General features: G+C 37.0%; 1 protein-coding gene across 1 annotated transcript in view; it reads right to left on the reverse strand.

Annotated features, from left to right (window-relative positions):
- Positions 1–18,177, reverse strand: part of PTPRM (protein tyrosine phosphatase receptor type M) — a 1,041,338-nt gene that overhangs the window by 682,912 nt on the left and 340,249 nt on the right. The gene's annotated exons all lie outside the window — the stretch shown is intronic.

Genomic DNA, 18,177 nt, shown 5'->3' on the forward strand with positions numbered 1-18,177 from the left:
TACCTATTAGATTAGATAATAGGAAAGAAAAGGTAAATGACAAATGTTGGAGGGAATGTGGGAAAAATGGGACATTAATATACTATTGTCAGAGTTGTAAATTTATTAAACTATTCTATAAAGGAATTTGGAACTATACCCAAAGAGCTGTAAAACCAGGTATACCTTTGACAAAGCAATAGCACTGCTAGGTCTGTATCCCAAAGAGATAAAAAATAAAAAAAATAAAAGGACCTATATGTACAAAAATATTTATAGCAGCTCTTTTGTGGAGATAAAGAATTAGAAATGAAGGGGGATACACATCCATTGGAGAATGGTTGAATAAGATTATTATGGTGGGATACTATTATACTATAAGAAATGATGATCAGGATGCTCCCAGAAAAACTTAGAAAGACTCTCACTGATTGATGCAAAGTGAAATGTACTGGTTATAATACTGTAAGATGATCAGCTGTGAATGATTTATCTGTTCTCAGCAATACAATGATCCCTGACAACTCTGAAGGTCTTAGGATAAAAAATGCTATCCATTCCCAGAGGAAGAACTGATGGTGTCTGAATACAGATTGAAACAACTTTGAATTGGGTTTTTTTACTTTCTTTATTTTTCTTGATTTTTTTTCTAGTTTTTCTTTTACAACATAACTTATGGATATGTTTTGCATGATTGCAGATGTATAACCTGTATGAAATTGCTTGCCTTTTCAATGGGGGGGGAGAGAGTTTGGAACTCAAAGTTTTAAAAACAAATGTTACAAAATTGTTTTACATGTAACTGGGGAAAAATTAAACACTAAATAAATACAAAATATTAGACAGGGTTCCAGACACATCTCTCCCCCTTATACACATTACACTCCAGATAAACAGGACTATTGGATATTACTAAAATATACCCCATGCTATTTCAATTCCATGCTTTTCCCCATACTTCTCCCTCTGTCAAAACACTCTCCCTGAACACTCTGCCTCAGAGCTGCAATTAATGGGGCAACTACGGTTTTGCACCAGGTCACTAAGGATGCCAGCAGCTTATTTACTACTTCTGCAAGAAGAAAAGCTAGGCTTAACATGTGGTTAACAAAAGTGATTAGATAAAACAGGAGTTCAGCAGGTGATAATTTTCCAACGATGGGGTACTATGTACCATGCCCAGTCAAGCCCCACTCAGCTTCTTTTCCTAGCACTGGCCTCCCCAGGTGCTGCCTTATGATATGTAGAGATTTCCACACACTAGTAACAGCATTCCTATTTCAGGGTCCCTTGTTCTCTGTACCCTACAAGTAGTTTCCAAAGGCCCAACGGTCTCCACCCCTTAGACCATGTTTTGTGTGGATCTATTCCCCTACTTCTACCTTTAGTATCATTTATTGATTTATATGCATGCCTAAATGTTCAACCCAAATGTCATCTCTTCCATAAAAGCCTACTTTCATCTCTTCTTCAAGGAAGAAAAATAATGTTCCTTTAATGAACGCTCATGGCAATTTACTTATACTTCTCTCATCACACTTTCATCACATCCCCAACACCTGGTGCCATGCCTAGAATACAGTGGGCACTTAATATATGTTTCATGATTGATTGGCCTTGTAGCATAGTCACCTTTGTACTTGTTTCTTTGACCTAGTGGACAATGAAAAGTTTCTTGTCCCTCTACTATGTCATTTAAAGCAAAGTATCCAATAAAGATTTGCTTAATGAATAAAACTGTTTTTAAAATTTTGTCCAAATCTCTTTTATCCATGTTATTGTTCCCAAATACATATTCCATAAGCCATTATATCAAATGTAAAAAAAGGATTATCTTATGTTTACAATGCAGTTTATATTTTTGAGACATAGCATCATTATCAGTAGTATTAGTATTCTCTCTATTAAAGTTGCTTTTTGATACCTCTTCATGGTTTATAAGTGACCCAAAGTTTATAAAGGCTATGCCAGTGAAGCCTAAATTAACCCCAGAACATAGCAGAGTGCCTGGCAAACAGTAGGTGCTTAATCAATGCTTGTTGACTTGACCTGACCTGGAAAGCTTTCCAGTACAATTCTGGTTACCTTAGGATCAACTTGGCTAAAATAAAATGAAGATTATCACCAAGTAGTCTGTGACATAACAAAGTTTTCAGATCCAAAACTCTCAAAGTCCATTTACTGAGCTGTAGGGATTTGAATTTGCATATTTGGAAAGAATAACTGCCCTGAAAAAAATGCCACAAATCACCAAAGTATTGAAATAGCCAGCGGTGAGGGTGCCTTTTCCTGTTCACCCATTCCCCTACATTTTAATCACTTGTTTCCCAAGACCAAGCAGTAACCAGGAGGAAAGAGTGGCAAAGCTCATGTCACTTCAATCGCCTGGTAATTACCATTTCTATTTCTTCTGTCTATATAAAGGACCACCAGACCCTGCCATCTGGTCTACAACTGATTTCTATCTATTTAGGACTTACCAGCTGCCCTGTGGCTGCACCTACAGACACCCAGGCACTATCTGAGCTTTAAAGGCATTTTAAGGATCCCTGGACCTTGTCTTGCACCCAGATGCAGTACTCTTAGGACTCATAGACTTTTCCATCTGCTCTGCAACTGACTCTTTTATAGGTGATATCATTCTATGATTAGAGTGTGAGTTTCTTGATAATAGGAACTGAAATAATTTTTATTTTTCTATCCCTAAGTACTGTGCTTGGCACATAAACATTTAATGGGTACGTTTTCATTTATGTATTAATTCCTTTCTATTAATTATTACTCACAATATTTTTGAATGTGGCTTTTAATACAAATGGAAAGTGGGTCACAGACAGAGGGAGAAGCAACTTTACCAGACCTCCATTAAAAGTTAGTGACAGAGCCAGAATCAAATCCTTGAGGCTCCTGTTTTCCAGTCCATTACTTACGCCGCTACAGCCCGTTACCTCCATGTTACCTCAGATGCCGTTTAAGCACTTATGAAGAAAACAAACTACTACTCTTTTTTTCTTTTGGCCACAGAACTGAAGAAAAGGAAAATCCCAAAAGATTTTTGAAAATGGGTCATTTTTTTTCTCAAAGATGAAACAAGGCCACTAACCAGTCGGCCAGAATTTCTATGTTTTTGTGTATTTGTCAACAGCAAAACCATATAGTTTTGGTTCTGTATTTTTAACCCGTAAAAATCATCCTTGGTAAATTCAAACTTTCTGAACACTAAACCAAGTGATCATAATTGTTCAAATCTAGCTACACCTTCATACCAAGAAAAGTCCAGAGGAGAAAAATCTCCTAAGTAATATGTTCTATAATTTTTCCAGGAAGAAAGCACTGAATAGTAATTTGTGGGTTCCACTTATTTTCCCCACTTTTAAAATTACTATATTTAACAAAAGATGTTAACAGAAATAAATTTTAAAGCACACAATTAAGCCAAAATGTAGAAGATAAAGAACAGTTTTGTTACTTTCTTATTTAATTTATACTTCTAAAACATGTGTAACTTAAATTCACACTTTGTTATCAATCTTTGTTATTTTTGGTATATTGAAACATTCATGTTTGCTTTTACCAAGCTCAGTATAAAAAATAAATTTTAAGATTAAAAAAAATAGAAGGAAAACATCCTCCCAATAATAACAACCAGCTCTCCCTATTCCCCGCCCCCTCCAAAACAAAAGAAAGAAAATTGGGCCATTTGTCCTTTTCCAGAGTCACAAATATGAATTGCTATGGCCAAGAGTAGCTCGAACTGTGCAGAGGCCCAGTGGCAGCCGAAACACCACCACATCAATTTGTTAAGCCCGGATATAGGCCATTTAAGTATGGATTCCTCTGAGAGGCTGACAAAGTGAGGAGCTGTACCTGGAATACAGGCCCGGGGGAGGAAAAGCACATCTGGTAGCTTCCTATTTTAGCTAATTTCTCTTGCCAACTATGTGCTAAACTAGTTCTGAATAACCAAAAGGGATCTTAACACACTCTAAAAATTTTAGCAAACCGAGGCAACGTCCCAGTCACTCCACCTGAACCATGGTACTGCCAATTTGAAATATATCCTAGGGTAGAGATACATGATCAGTGCTTAAATTGTTTACCTTAACTTTCTTTTTGGTTAAAAGGGTGGGTTCTGTGGAGGATAATTGGGAAATGACAGTCAAGTAAAAAAAATCAGTAAAACTTTATTTAAAAAGAAAGATCACTGGCAGTGATTCAGTCAATCACATCTCCCAATTCTTTTAGTACCCAAGGATATACCATTGATCCTCTCATTCTGATTATTGGAGCTCATCAAAGGCACCTAGGTGCTTTCTTATTATTCTCTCTAATCACCTTGAGATTCAACTTCCTATCAGTCTTATTATGCAGTGATTTTGTCTTTCTCCAACCAACCCGAAGTTACATCCAAATTCACATAGGATTTTGAGAAAGCGATTTTTTGATTGTCTTTATTCTATCACTCTTATGCTCCTGTATAGCCAAACAACAGTTAACTCACCAACTATTTTTAAAGACTTCAAAGTATTATTTCTATTCAGTTTCAGACAAATCATCTGTTTTTAGAAATTCTCCTATATGGCTGAATGTTTAATTTTCACCTTCTGTTTCAATGTTTTGACTGTGAGAAAATACATTTTCAAAGAGTAATTGGGTTTCCCTCTGTACTTCCTTCTTTACCTCTATTTTTTTCTCCATATAAGCCTTCCAACTGGGCATATAAATAAAAGGAACCACAATGCAAATTAACACAGAGATTCTGTTTGTGTTCAGATAACAAAACACCCTGAAGTCACTGGTATCTAAATAGTGAATAAAAACCTTGTGGGCATTTGAAAAGGATTCTGAGTTGATAGCTACTTGTTAAAAAGTGACAGTTTTCAGATCTAGACTTTGAAGGTCTTTAAGAATAATTATCTGAGTCTCCCAGAAAAGAATAACTCTCTTATGCGCATACAAGAAGTCCACATCCTTGAATCTTAGAGGGAATTAAATTTAGCTTAATCATATCTAGTGGCAAATGCTTTTGATTAGTCTGTCTTCCATCATTGTTTGTGACAGCAGTAATAACTGTATGTAATTAGTTATCCTTTTCTAACCTATCATTATAATTTGCATTAGTCTATTAGAGGCTCTGGAGTTTAGGGGTTTTGGAAACTGCATGATTTATTTGCTATATATGAAAGGTTTTGCTCAGTGAATCAGTAATAAAATTTCTATTATCCGGCATAGTCAGATAATGTCTGTTCTGGTTAATCAAGTAACTGAATATAATTAATTATTCCTAATTATTCTAGCTGATAAACTTTATGGTCTTCACAACCATTACAACATTTACCCTCCAGGTTTCCTTCTTTCAGACTAAATAAATGCAACTCTTAGGACCTTTTACATAGGGTACCTTTTATGCTTTATTGTTTATTTTAATTTTATCCTGTATAGTCAGTCTCTCCAAGTTTTATCACCCTATCAGGTTTGTGAATGCCAGAGCATCAAGTAACAGTGTGATCAATCACCACAAGAACCAGCACAGCAAATAATTTTGCAACTGGAGCAATAATATAAAATTGCTTACACCCCCCCCACACACACACATCATGAAGAGCTGGCATAATGGCTGCGTATTTTTTGCACCCCTTAGCTTTATGCATCTGAAGCAAAAGCCTCACTCGTTCTCAATTTATCAGGGCACTGAGTACCACTACTTTGCTAAGTTAAGTTCAGACATTAGCTTTGCTCAAGGTGCTGATCGCTTGGGGGAATACAGACTCTTTTTTTTTTTTTTTTGACCCTCTAGTCAGTTCACTGTCTCTATTCTCCCGCCCTCCACCCTTTGGGTAATATAGCTGTGACACTTTTTTCCCCTAAGGTTTGTCTTTTCAAAAATACACATATTCAGTCCCTTCCTCCTTTTCCAGGATTTAGTGGCTTGTGATCATCAGCCAGACCACAGGTGCATAAACCACCCTCTCTGGGGGAGAGACTGTCCTCTGTCCTAACAGAACTACACACACCCAGATACCCTTCAATTAAATTTGGCCTTTTGTAAGAATTCTTACAGTAGGGGTGGCTAGGTGGGACAGTGAATAGAACACCAGCCCTGGAATCAGGAGGACCTGAGTTCAAATGTGACCTCAGACATTAAACACTTACTAGCCATGTGACCTTGGGCAAGTCACTTGATCCCAATTGTCCTGCCCTCCCCCCCTCCAAAAAGAAAAAAAAAAGAATTCCTACAACAGATAGCTCTTTCTGTCATGTTTATTTAAAAAAAATCATTAATACTTCAGCTATGTCAAGTCAAATTTCCAGTCACCTCAAGCATCCATAACCAAGTTGCTGAACCAGGAGCAAGGGATAAGTGGAAACAAAGAGGGCTTCTGGATTTCTGGCAGTAAAGAAAAGGCCTGTCTGATTAGAAAGAAGGGTACATTGTCATCAAGGTTAGGAACCCCTATCAAAAGCTAAGCCATTGGCTGTGAAAATGAAAAACAAGTAAAAACCCCAAAAAGAGACAAGAAAAAAGAAAAGACCAGCAAGAAGATGCTGCCAGATGACTTAACAGTGGCAGGAATGAAGAGACAGTGAGCAGAAATGTCTCCAATAGCAGACATAGTAGCCAATCCCTAATAACACCATCCGACTGTAAAAAAAAAAAAAGTTGAGTCCCCTCAACTTCTTAGTCTGCCATTCAAAGTTAACCTGTATAGCAACTGGTGGTAGAAGGCTTCCAATAGTGCCTGGAAGGTTCTCTGATTTATAGAGCAGTATAATTATCAATATTCATAATATTAACTCTGGGTTTTCAAAAAGTTCCCATGATTAGTTTAGGCTCTTAGATCATAGATTTAAAACAAGAAGGAAGGACCCTGTAGAGATCATCTAATGAAGCCCCTCATTGTTTTAAGAAGTTCAGTTGACTTACTCAGCTATATAGCTAGTAAATAGAAGAGTCTGGATGTGAACCTAGATTCTCTAATTCCCAGTCTAGACATCTTTTCACCCACCATAATGTTTTGCATGTAAATAATAATAAAAATGTGTCCACGGGGGAGTGTGGATTAAATTTTAGACATATTCTCATAAAACTGGTTAAAATAAAGTTTCAGTGTTCAAAGAACTAAACTTTGATTACTTGGGAAATAGATTTATTAAGCAGTGTCCATATTCCTGTTTCTGTGCAAATTAGGGAGAGTACAAATACAAAAAGATATTCAAGGAGCTTATATTCTAATGGGGGAAAACAACACACAGAACCATCATATAACTGATGATTCACTGAATCTCTGAGGTTCTCAATTCTCCAGTTCCATTTATTGTGTCTCAGTTTATAGACTTTGGATCACTTTTTTTCCTATGTTTTAGGTAACTATTTCCCCATAATTTAATGAATCTATTATCTCCATGACATTATCTCCCCACCCAGTGGTACATACATCAACACATCACAGAATCAGAGCATTTCAAATTTGGAAGTGATTATCTAACGGTCACCCCAAAAGAATGCTTATTATAATGCACCCAGCTAGTGGCCATCTAACCTACATTTGAAGACTGCCGATGAGGGAGAACCCACTGGCTGCCAAAGGAATCCATTACATTTTGGGACTGCTCTGAGTGATACTATTTTTTTCCCTGATAGCAAGCCTAAATTATTCTCTTAGTAACGTCCACCCCCTACTGCTTCTAGTTTTGCTTTTGAGGTCCAAAAACAACAAATCTGACTCCTCTTCCATAGCCTTTTAAATATCTGAGGAAAGTTGTTCCCGTGAGTCTTTTCTTCTCCAGGCTAAACATTCCAAGTTCAAAGTCCAAGTTTATTTTGAATTTCACCTTCAAGATGCTAGAATAAATAGTCTTTCTTCAACCCAGAGTTATCTCTGATCCTAATTAACTTGTCTTCACTACAACTGCTGAGGTTATTAATGATGAAACCAAATGGCACCAAATCCTAGTGAATAAAAAGCAGAAATGCCTTGTGAAGGAAACTAAGTGCACATGAGAGTAACACTACAAAGGAGAAAGACTATTCGAGACATGTTATTATCATTAAAAAAAAAACCACTTAACTAATTTAAGTTCTTCAACAAGGCTGACAGATCTTCTGATTAACCCATTCTTTGTTCAACATTTATCATTATTGTTTGGGTCTTGATATCTTAGCCTGTTGTCTCTCCTATATTCCTACACAAAATTTCAATGACACAGGGAAAGCTCCCTGAAAAAAATATTGGAACTATGAATGAGTGGTAAAAGCTTTAATTTAGAGCCTTTGCCATATTATAAGGACAAAGTGTTCTCCTGTGGTATTTGTTTCTTCTCCCCAAGCGTTAATTCATCTGACATGCCATTTCTTAATATGGATCTATATTCACGAATATTCTTAATCGGATGCCACAGAATTAGGAGGGAATCTATAGAAGCCTTTCTATGACTTCATGATCCCTTGATGGTTAGGTCACTTCTACTGCTTTGGGAAAAGCTATTGTTTACAAAGTGTACATGTTAGGTACCACTGTCTTTGAAAGAGCTCATACTTACTACTATAACAACCAACTGTTAAGATAAGAATAACTGGATGATTCTCTAGAGATAGACAGATAGTTATTGGAATAGATAGATGATAGACCAACAGATATCTAGATAGATACAGTCAGTCTCTACAGAAATATAGAGAATGTAAATGTATGCATTGTATATTTATATACGGTATATGTACATACACATATAACATGTGTCTATTGTATACATATACATATGTATGCACTTATACATTATTTGGGCACATGTGTGCATATATGTATGTATATATATTTTTCCAAAAAATTTTTTAGTCTTTATCAATTCATTTGTTTATTTTTAGTTTACAAGATTCAATTCCACAATCCCTTGAGTTTCAAATTTTCTCTCCCAGCTTCCCCTCCCCCAGCCCCACCCCACCATTGGCGGCATACAATCAAGTATAGGATCTGCAAATACTTTCACATTAGACATTAGTGAGGTTATAAAGAAGGACTGTGTCAGATGTAATGAACAATAGGAAAAAGGAAACAAAACCAAGCATGAAAAAGGTAAAGAGCAGGTAGTTTGCTTCAATCTGGATTCAAATTCAGTTCTTTCTCTGGGTGTAGACATCTCTCTCCATCATGAGTCTTTTGGGGTTGACTTATAACCCTGCATTGCTGAAAGGAATCCAGTCTATCAAAGTTGGTCATCACACATACGTTGTGTCTGTAATTGTGTGCAAATTTCTCCTGGCTCTACTCTTCTCACTCAATATCAATTTGTATAAGCCTCTCCAGGTAAATATGAAGTCCATTTACTCCTCATTTCTTATAGCACAATACTATACAATTACATACATATACCACAACTTGTTCAGCCATTCCCCAACTGATGGGCACCCCCTTAATTTCCAATTCTTTGCCACTACATAAAGAGCTGCTATAAATATTTTTGTACATATGGGTCTTCCTCCCACTTCTATGATCTCTTTGGGATACAGCCCTAGAAGTGGTATTGCTGGGTCAAAGGGTATGAAATTATTTATAGCCCTTTGGGCATAATTCCAGATTGCTGTTAAGCATGGTTGGATCAGTTCATAACTCCACCAGCAATGCATTAGTGTTCCAATTTGTCCAAATTCTCTCCAGCATTTATCATTTTCCTGTTTTGTCATCTTAGCCAATCTGACTGGTGAGATGTGGTACCTCAGAGTTGTTTTGATTTGCATTTCTCTAATCAATAGTGATTTAGAGCATTTTTTCATATGTTCATAGATATCTTTAATTTCATCCTCTGAAAACTGCCTGTTCATATCCTTTGACCATTTATCAATTGGGGAATGACTTGTATTCTTATAGATTTGACTCAATTCTCTGCATATTTTAGAAACGAGTCCTTTATCAGAGATATAGGTTGTAAAAGTTCTTTCCCAATTTTCCACTTCCCTCCTTATCTTGGTTACACTGGCTTTGTTTGTACAGAAGCTTTGCAATTTAATGTAATCAAAATTATCCATTTTGCATTTTATAATGCTCTCTAATTCTTGTTTGGTCATAAAGTCTTCCCCTCTCCACAAATCTGACAGGTAAACTATTCCTTGCTTTCCCAAATCGCTTACAGTATCAGCCTTTATACCTAGATCTTGCACCCAATTAGACTTGACTTTGGTATATGGTGTTAGATAATGGTCTATGCCCAGTTTCTCCCATACTATATTCCAAGAGTATTTATTTATGTTTGTTTTTGCTTTTTGGAGGGCAATTGGGGTTAAGTAACTTGCCCAACGTCACATGGCTAGTTTGTGTGTATGTGTGTGTGTGTGTGTGTGTGTGTGTGTGTTTAAATGTCTGCAGCTGGATCCGAACTCAGGTCCTCCTGACTCCAGGGCCAGCTCTCTACTCACTGCACCACCTAGCCACCCCTCCAAAATTTCTTAGACAAAGATGAAAGAATTTTTAAATTGATCAAAAAAAATTTTACTTGACTATATAACAACAATTTAGGCAATATTTATCCACTAGAAATATTCTCAGAGTAAAATTCAATTCAAGAAACTTTTATTAAGTACTCACTATGTGAAGATCTTGGGATATAGCGGAAAGAGAGCTGGCGTCAAAGCCAGGAAATCTTAAGGTCATGACCTGCCTCTAACACATCCTGGTCACATATGCCTAAGTATGTCCCTGAACCTTTCAGGGCTCTAGGCAACTCAGTGCTCTATCAAGTTACAGAGTAGGTAGAGACCAGCATTGGCAGAGAGAGTTTTCTGACCTGGGAATTCCTTAGAACGATGAAATCGAAGGTCCAGGTCCTATTCCCTGTATGTGAATGCACCGAGTTGGAGATTGCCAAGACAAAAACAAAAAACAGTGCCTGACCTCAAGGAACTTATATGCTATTGGAGGATACATACAAGTAAAGAAATTAGAAAATCTAATTTGAGGAGATAGCAAACACTAAATCCTCAAGAGATCAGAAAGTGCACAGTGGAGTGAGACTAGGAGGAAGCTATGGATTCTCAAAAACAAAGGGGAGTATGGAAAGCATTCTAGGCATAGGGACCAGTCTCCACAAAAGCAGAGACAGGTGATGGAATGCCGAGTTCTGGGAACAGCAAGCAGGCCAGTTTGGCTAGAATGTAGAGTATGATTAATAAGTATGGATAAGTGGACTAGAACCAGATTATCAGGGGCTTTCCTTTTATTCCAGAGGCAATAAAAAGCCACCGAAAATACCACACTTCATCCAAAACAGCTCTTTTCATTAATGAACTTCATTTGTGGTATATTATTTATATTTCTAGTTGAATAAATAAAACACACAGTAAAAGCAAATTAGACTCAATTTATAAAGACTTACATAAATAAATTATATGACCTAAAACACATCAGTGGAGTGAGAACATGATGCCCTGTCAACCAGTCTTGTAAAAGACCTTGGAGACCTACTTGTTAGCATAAGAGAATAAACACCAAAGGATGTCATAGTAAACAGATGAAATCCTATGGGTTCCATTTAGAAAAGCGGCGGGCTTCCCCTTTATAAGAAAAGTGAATACTTAATGAGAACTAAATTGTGTTACACTGCATCATTTAGACGTACCATATTAGCTGCTTAGCTAGAAAATATCTTGAATCTACCCTCTAATTTATGAGTAAAGAACTGGCTTAGAATAAAGTAAATACAACCTTTTAATTATTTGATGCAGCTAACGACTATCTTAGGAAATGAAACAAGTACTTCAATGGAGTAGTGACAGACAGACTCATTTAGAAGGGCCTTAAGAGATGGTTTGATTTCCCACATGTCAAGAAATTATTGATTAACAACTTTGGAAAGTGACTTATTTTTGGTTCTAAATCCCAGAATGGCACAAGCCATCACAATATAAGTTTTCTCCATATTCTTCCAAATTGCTGTCAATTCTGAGTTACCCACTGCTCCCTTTCATCTTTCTGCTTTCCCTCCCTCCATCATGGATCAGCTGAATGATGACACTTTTTTCCAAGATAAAATGATTGAGTTAGCTTTAAAATGTAAAATACCAAACTCAAGAAGAAGTCAGTACACAGTGGTGAAATATGGCTTTGGGTGGTAGACAAAAGGTCAATTATTATATCATTTTGTAGTAGGTTTGAAAATTGTATCCATATTTTATTTTTTCTGGAAAAAATCTTCTGCTAGCAGGGGTGGGGAACCTGTGGCCTCAAGGCCACATATGACCTTCTAGGTCCTTGGGTATGGCCTTTTGACTGAGTCCAAGTTTTACAGAATAAATCCTTTTATTAAGGGGATTTGTTCTGTGAAGTTTGGATTCAGGCAAGGAGCTGCACATGAGGACCTAGAGGGCCATGTGTGGTTCCTAGGCCAAAGGTTTCCTACCCCAGTGCTAAGGTATCTCACTACTAGTTTAAAAAATTATTTTTAATTAGCAATCATCTCTACCTCTCATTTCTTGTCTCCCATTGGAAAACGAAAGAGCTTAGGGGAGGGGGAAGGAAGGAAGTCCTTGTAACAAGTAGGCATAGTTAAGCAAAACAAATTCCCCTATTGGTCATGTGAAAAATTATGTCTGAAACTGAACTGTGATTCCATACATTCCCTGTTAGGGGGTGGTTAGCGTATTTTCCCATAAGTCCTCTGGAATCATGGTTGGTCAGTGCCTTGAATGTAGTTCTTAAATCTTTCCAAGCTCTCACTACCTCTTCTTTCTTTCACAGACTCAATGCTACCTACCCTTTGATGAAGGAGGTGGTAGACAGTCGGCAGTCCCCTTTAATGTTGGCAAGCTTATTGCTGTAAGCATCTTCTCCCTGCACTGGTCCATTCTGGGCCTTGTGGCCTACCACCTGAAGACACATATTCTTTAGGAGAGGAACTAATCACCCGGGGAGGGAAGTAGTTATCTGGTGTCTTCTCCCTAAGCAATCAGAGGCCACATTCCTATTTTTAGCCTGCAATCTAAGATCTTCCATGTGGTTTCCTAGCTATTAGGCCTAATCTCTTTAAAAAGATCTTATTTTGGAGTCAGAGGACCTGGGTTTGATTCCTGCCTCCCCCCTCTTATTAGCTCGGTAGCCTTGGGCAAGTAAATGAAGAGGAAGAAATAGATAACCTCTGATTCTAAAATTCCAATCCTATGATCTTGGACCCATAAATTCATAGGCTTTAGAGTTGGATGGGAACTCTAAGAATCCCCTAGAATCATCTTATTTCCCATACCAGAAAACTGAACCTCCACAAGACTGGGTAACTTGTGCACAGTCACAAAGTGAGCAATATTTGCCAAGGTCAAAATTCTAACCCCCATCCTCTGACTACAAAATTAATCATGCTTTTCTACTACACTGGGTGTCCCCAAAATCTTAATGTAGTTTGAAGCTATTAAATCTAATTGAAGCTTAAAACTGCAGTAAGACTCTTGGGACACACCACACTACACTGGATCCTCCTACCAGTATAAGAACAATATTGACCTATCATTCCAGAGGAAGTTAACTACCATCATTCCAGGCGTAGGCGAAGGCAATAGTGAAGGCTATTAAAAGATAAGAGTGACATTGGAAATACCAAAAGACAATGGTACAATGGGATTGGTGGAAAACTCTCTTAGTCATAAAGCGTCAACAAGAGCAGTTTTTGAATTAGAAACTTCAGGGAAAAGTTTGCTGAATTCCAAAAGTTTTCATGGAGCATCTCTGGATTAGGTAAGAGACGGCTTCGGCGGCCTACTCTTTAGAATAAATTAATTTAGAATTAAAATAATTTGGAGTAAATTAATAGATTGCAAAACAGAAATAGCAAACAGGATGACTAGAAGTTAACGAATACTGTGTTTGGACTCTCAACCTAACACACACAGGCACATTCACACATGCACTGCAAATCTCTTTCTGCATCTTCCTCCCAAAAACAACAATAACAACAAGACAGACTCCACAGGACAGGCTTTTTTATGTCATCCTCTGGAGCTATATCTCTCAACTTTACCTTCTCTAAGAAACAAAGGCATGTTGATTTTAAAAAAAAGTAAAACAAAGACACCAAGTTTAATCTACTTAAAACATAACAAAGGTCCATTCTAAACCATGGAATTTAAGGGTTTTACTGTACAAAAAAAATAAAATCAATGAACACCCTGGTTGCTTCCTAATGATATTAATAATACTCACATGATTTTATTTTAAAATGTGATTTAAGGTCATATTATTCGAAACAGATGTTCAATTTCCTTATCTTGCATAACCAAAGAGAAGATAAACATTTACTTCAATATCCTAGAGAAGGCTGAGAGCCAGAAGTATATTTCTGTTGAATCATAAATGCAAAGGATGAGCCTGAGTTCTGTTTTCAAACACACCTAAGAATGCTCAGCATAAATGTTTCAGCAACAGCTATTGTGGGAAGTATTTAAAGTATTCAGTGCTGTTAAAAAAAATTATACGTTCATTTTGCTACGTATACTTACCAAAAGAAAGAAATTTTAAGATTCTGAGGCCTCTGTATAAAGTATTATAGTGACAGAGCAGATAATTGGGATTGAAAAAAGCCAGTTTCCAAGGACACCTCCAACCTTTCAGTTTCTCCCTATAAAATCGCTTGATAATAATAATTCATATAGCCACATGCTATGAGGAAAGACACTTAGGATATCTACAAATTTAATATTCCTAAACAAAAAGAAAATGATGTCTGGCATGAGCTGTTTTTAATGAAGCCAATCTAGTGTTCTGTAATCACCATTTCCTTTTCTGGGTATTCACTAGTCATCCTGTTAATACTAAGTTATAGCTTTTATTCCAGGAATCCAAGTCAGGCCCAGCAGCCCAGAGTTAGCAAACTCCATTCTCTTCCTGCCATTCAAAGGAATAGTTGTCTCTCTCTCCTCTTGATACATCTCTCTTCTGTTCCCCAAGGTATTTCAAAGATCACTGATTGTCTCAACAATCACATTTGCCATTATTTTTCAGAACCCTAGCATATAATTCATCAAGGGCAGCTAGTTGATTTACTATCTTCTTATTTATCCTGGATATCAATTCTGTGTTAGCCATTTTTAATCTGTCCTTTATATTCCAGAGTTCATTCTCTTTACCTGGAAAAACAGAAATAACCCAAAGCCTGAACAGTTCTACTTTTCCTCTCTTATCAGTTATCATCCTATCCACCCGGAACAGGCCAAAAATGATTAAGTTTTGTTCAAATATTATGTGCTTCTATTACTACTACCATTATAATCCATATCCTTAGAAAGCAGATAGGAACATTTCATTTATAATTCCCTCTTATCATTTAGCAAATATCAAATGTCCATCCAGGTGTGTGCCAACAGAAATAGAGGCATGCAGATAACCTGCAAAACCGGTAGCATTTGATGATGATTTTAAGAACCCGCGTAGGTGAAAAGCAAGTGGCTACAAAAAAAGTATAAAGCTTCATTCTGGAATATTCTGTTGCTGATAAAAGGTGAGGCTTCTATTTTATAAAATGTGCCCAAGAGTGGCACGGCTGCTCTAAGTAAGCAAACTTCTGAAGAGCTCAGGGTTACCTTTTAGAATTCAACCTTCAGCACAAACGGGTCAGATGCTTTTAAACTAACCATTATTGGTAGAGTCTTGAAAGCTACTTTACCCCCTTGAGAGTTAACCGCCAAAGTAACAATTCTCTTAGAGGAGAATTTTAGAGAACATCTTTAAACCCTTTCATTAGGCAGAATTACTTTCCCTAGAGAACATGGGGGCATAGAGGAGAAAGCATAACTATAGAATATAAAAGGATTCCTAAGGGGAAAAAGTTCTCAGGGGGCAGAATATTAAAATTATTTTATTCATTTCCTTTGGTTCAGAAGTTGAAATTTTATATATATATATATATATATATATATATCCCTATGTAACTATTAGAAACCACTGGTCAATACTGAAGATAAGAGAAGGGAAAATTACTTATCTGAACTCAGCTACCTAGTAACCTCACCTATTTCCAAAGGAATCAATAACAAAGAAATGAGGACAAGAAGACTTTGGAGCAGCCAAAGTAATTATTGCAAAATATATGGACTAAATTCATTATATTCACTCTACTTAGAGGGAATCCCCTTGGTCTTAACGTCTTTTAAGCTTTTATAGTCTAAGAAGTTAACAAATTAGAAGAAGGTATATCTGACAGAAGCAAGATCAGACAATATGGGAACAGGAAAAAAAAACTGAGAAGCAGAAAAAATAACTTCTAGAGCACAATAATTCTCTGACATTGAGCATAAAAAAAGAGACCTCTATGTCAAAATAGGTCATAGGGCATTATGATCACAGGCTTTAGAATTAAAAGTAGTTATTTTACACATGATAAGACTTCAGCCTCTTATTATATTATGGACATAATATAATAATAAGACATATATAATATGGACTTAATATAATAATAATATATAAATTGTGTCATTATAATATGGGATCATATAGAAGTTGTACATAATGGTGACCAAGAAACACCAAGGAAAGGTAGATATATATTCTGTGTGCTTTAGTTAAGGTAGCAAACATGCCTACATGTATCCTAGTTATATTTCCATTCCTACTCTCATGTTGTTGCTTATATAGGCAAAACATTAGTTGCCTATATACCTCGGCTATAGCAGGATGTCTCATTTCCCAAAATTTCCAAAAGTCATCTTTATGATGCCTTCTTTCTGCTCTAGTATTGACCCTCCTCCACTCCTACCTTCCCTAATGTTGTTATTCATCCTTTGTTATTGAAGACACCATATAATGAGTGATGTTTTGACTTTCACATGAATTAGATTTAAGTGAGGCAGAGCTGCCTAAAGTCATCAGCTTCACTCTCTTCCAGAGTCATCAAAGTCCAGTAGCAAGACAAAAGTCAGGATGACTGGTGATGACCCAGGAAGCAGTCAATGACCTTGGCATCTTCAATGCCTGAACGATCTCTAAGAGTTCCACTTCAGTCAACAAATTGTTCTCATCCCTCCATTCAGCTAAGGGAAGTCTTCGTATATTTGGTGTAGACATCCCCCTAACCCACCAATGAGTTTGAAGATTTGGTTACCTTCAACCTAGTTTAGACTGTCTGCCAAGTTGAGACAGTTCTCCCTGGGTGTGGTAGCTGCACACGGTATGGTTTCTTGGAGCCACAGGTGGGTAATTATTACAGAAAGCAACACCATTCTCCCAGTCCCTCAGGCTCACAATTTAGGAGTGATCCCAAATTCCTCACTATCTCAATCTTGTGTTTCCAATCTGTTGCCAAGGTCTGCCAATTTCTCCTTTGGAACCTCTCTCAAATGCTACCCCTTTTCTCCTCTGACACTGCCACCACTCAGGTCCAAGCCCTCATCACCTGACACCTGGACTATTCCACCAGCCTGGGTCTGTCTGCCTCAGGTCTCACCCCACTTCATTCCATCCTCCTTTCAGCCATAAAAGTGATTTTCCTAATGGAATCATGTAACCTATCTACTCAAGAAAATCCAATAGCTCCCTATGACCTCCAGCATCAAAACCAAAATGTTATTTGGTATTCAAAGTCCTTCCTAACCTAGCCCCCTTCTACCTTTCCAGTTTTCTTACATTTAACACCTGGACACAGGTTAAATCTTTGATTCAGTTACATTGGCCTCCAGGTTGTTCCACAAATAAGAAACTGCATCTCTTGGCTTCAGGTATTTCCTTTGGTCATCCCAGTACTTGGAATGCTCTCTCTCCTCCACTCTGACTACTGACATTTCTGTTTGTTTTTTTTAATCCCAACTAAAACTTCATCTTCTACAAGAAGTCTTCGCCCACCCCTCTAATTCCAGTGCTTTCCCTCTCTTAATTATTTCCTATTTATGGCGTGTATAGCTTGTTTGTGCATATTCTTATGCTTGGGTTCCTCATTAGATTGTAAAGTTCCTTGAGGGAAGGGATTGTCTTTTGTCTACTTTTTGTAACCCCAGGATTTAGCATAGGGTCTGGAACAGGTCTTCTCTTAATAAATGTTTATTGATTGATTCAATTTCACAGGTAACTTTGGTTATGCGTAAATGAAACTGAATGTGCTCTTTCCCTAGCATGAGAGGGAATGATTTTTAGTTTGGTGTGGGGGGAGTCAGTTGATTTTGTTTTTTGTTTTTCTGTTTGTTTTCAACCATTCAAGTTCTGATAGTCAATTGCACATCTTCACTTAAAAAAAAAA

This window comes from Petaurus breviceps, unplaced genomic scaffold (assembly GCF_028583685.1).
Source record: "Petaurus breviceps papuanus isolate PSGF00001 unplaced genomic scaffold, PetGlider_PUasm1.0 38, whole genome shotgun sequence".
Classification (NCBI taxonomy): domain Eukaryota; kingdom Metazoa; phylum Chordata; class Mammalia; order Diprotodontia; family Petauridae; genus Petaurus; species Petaurus breviceps.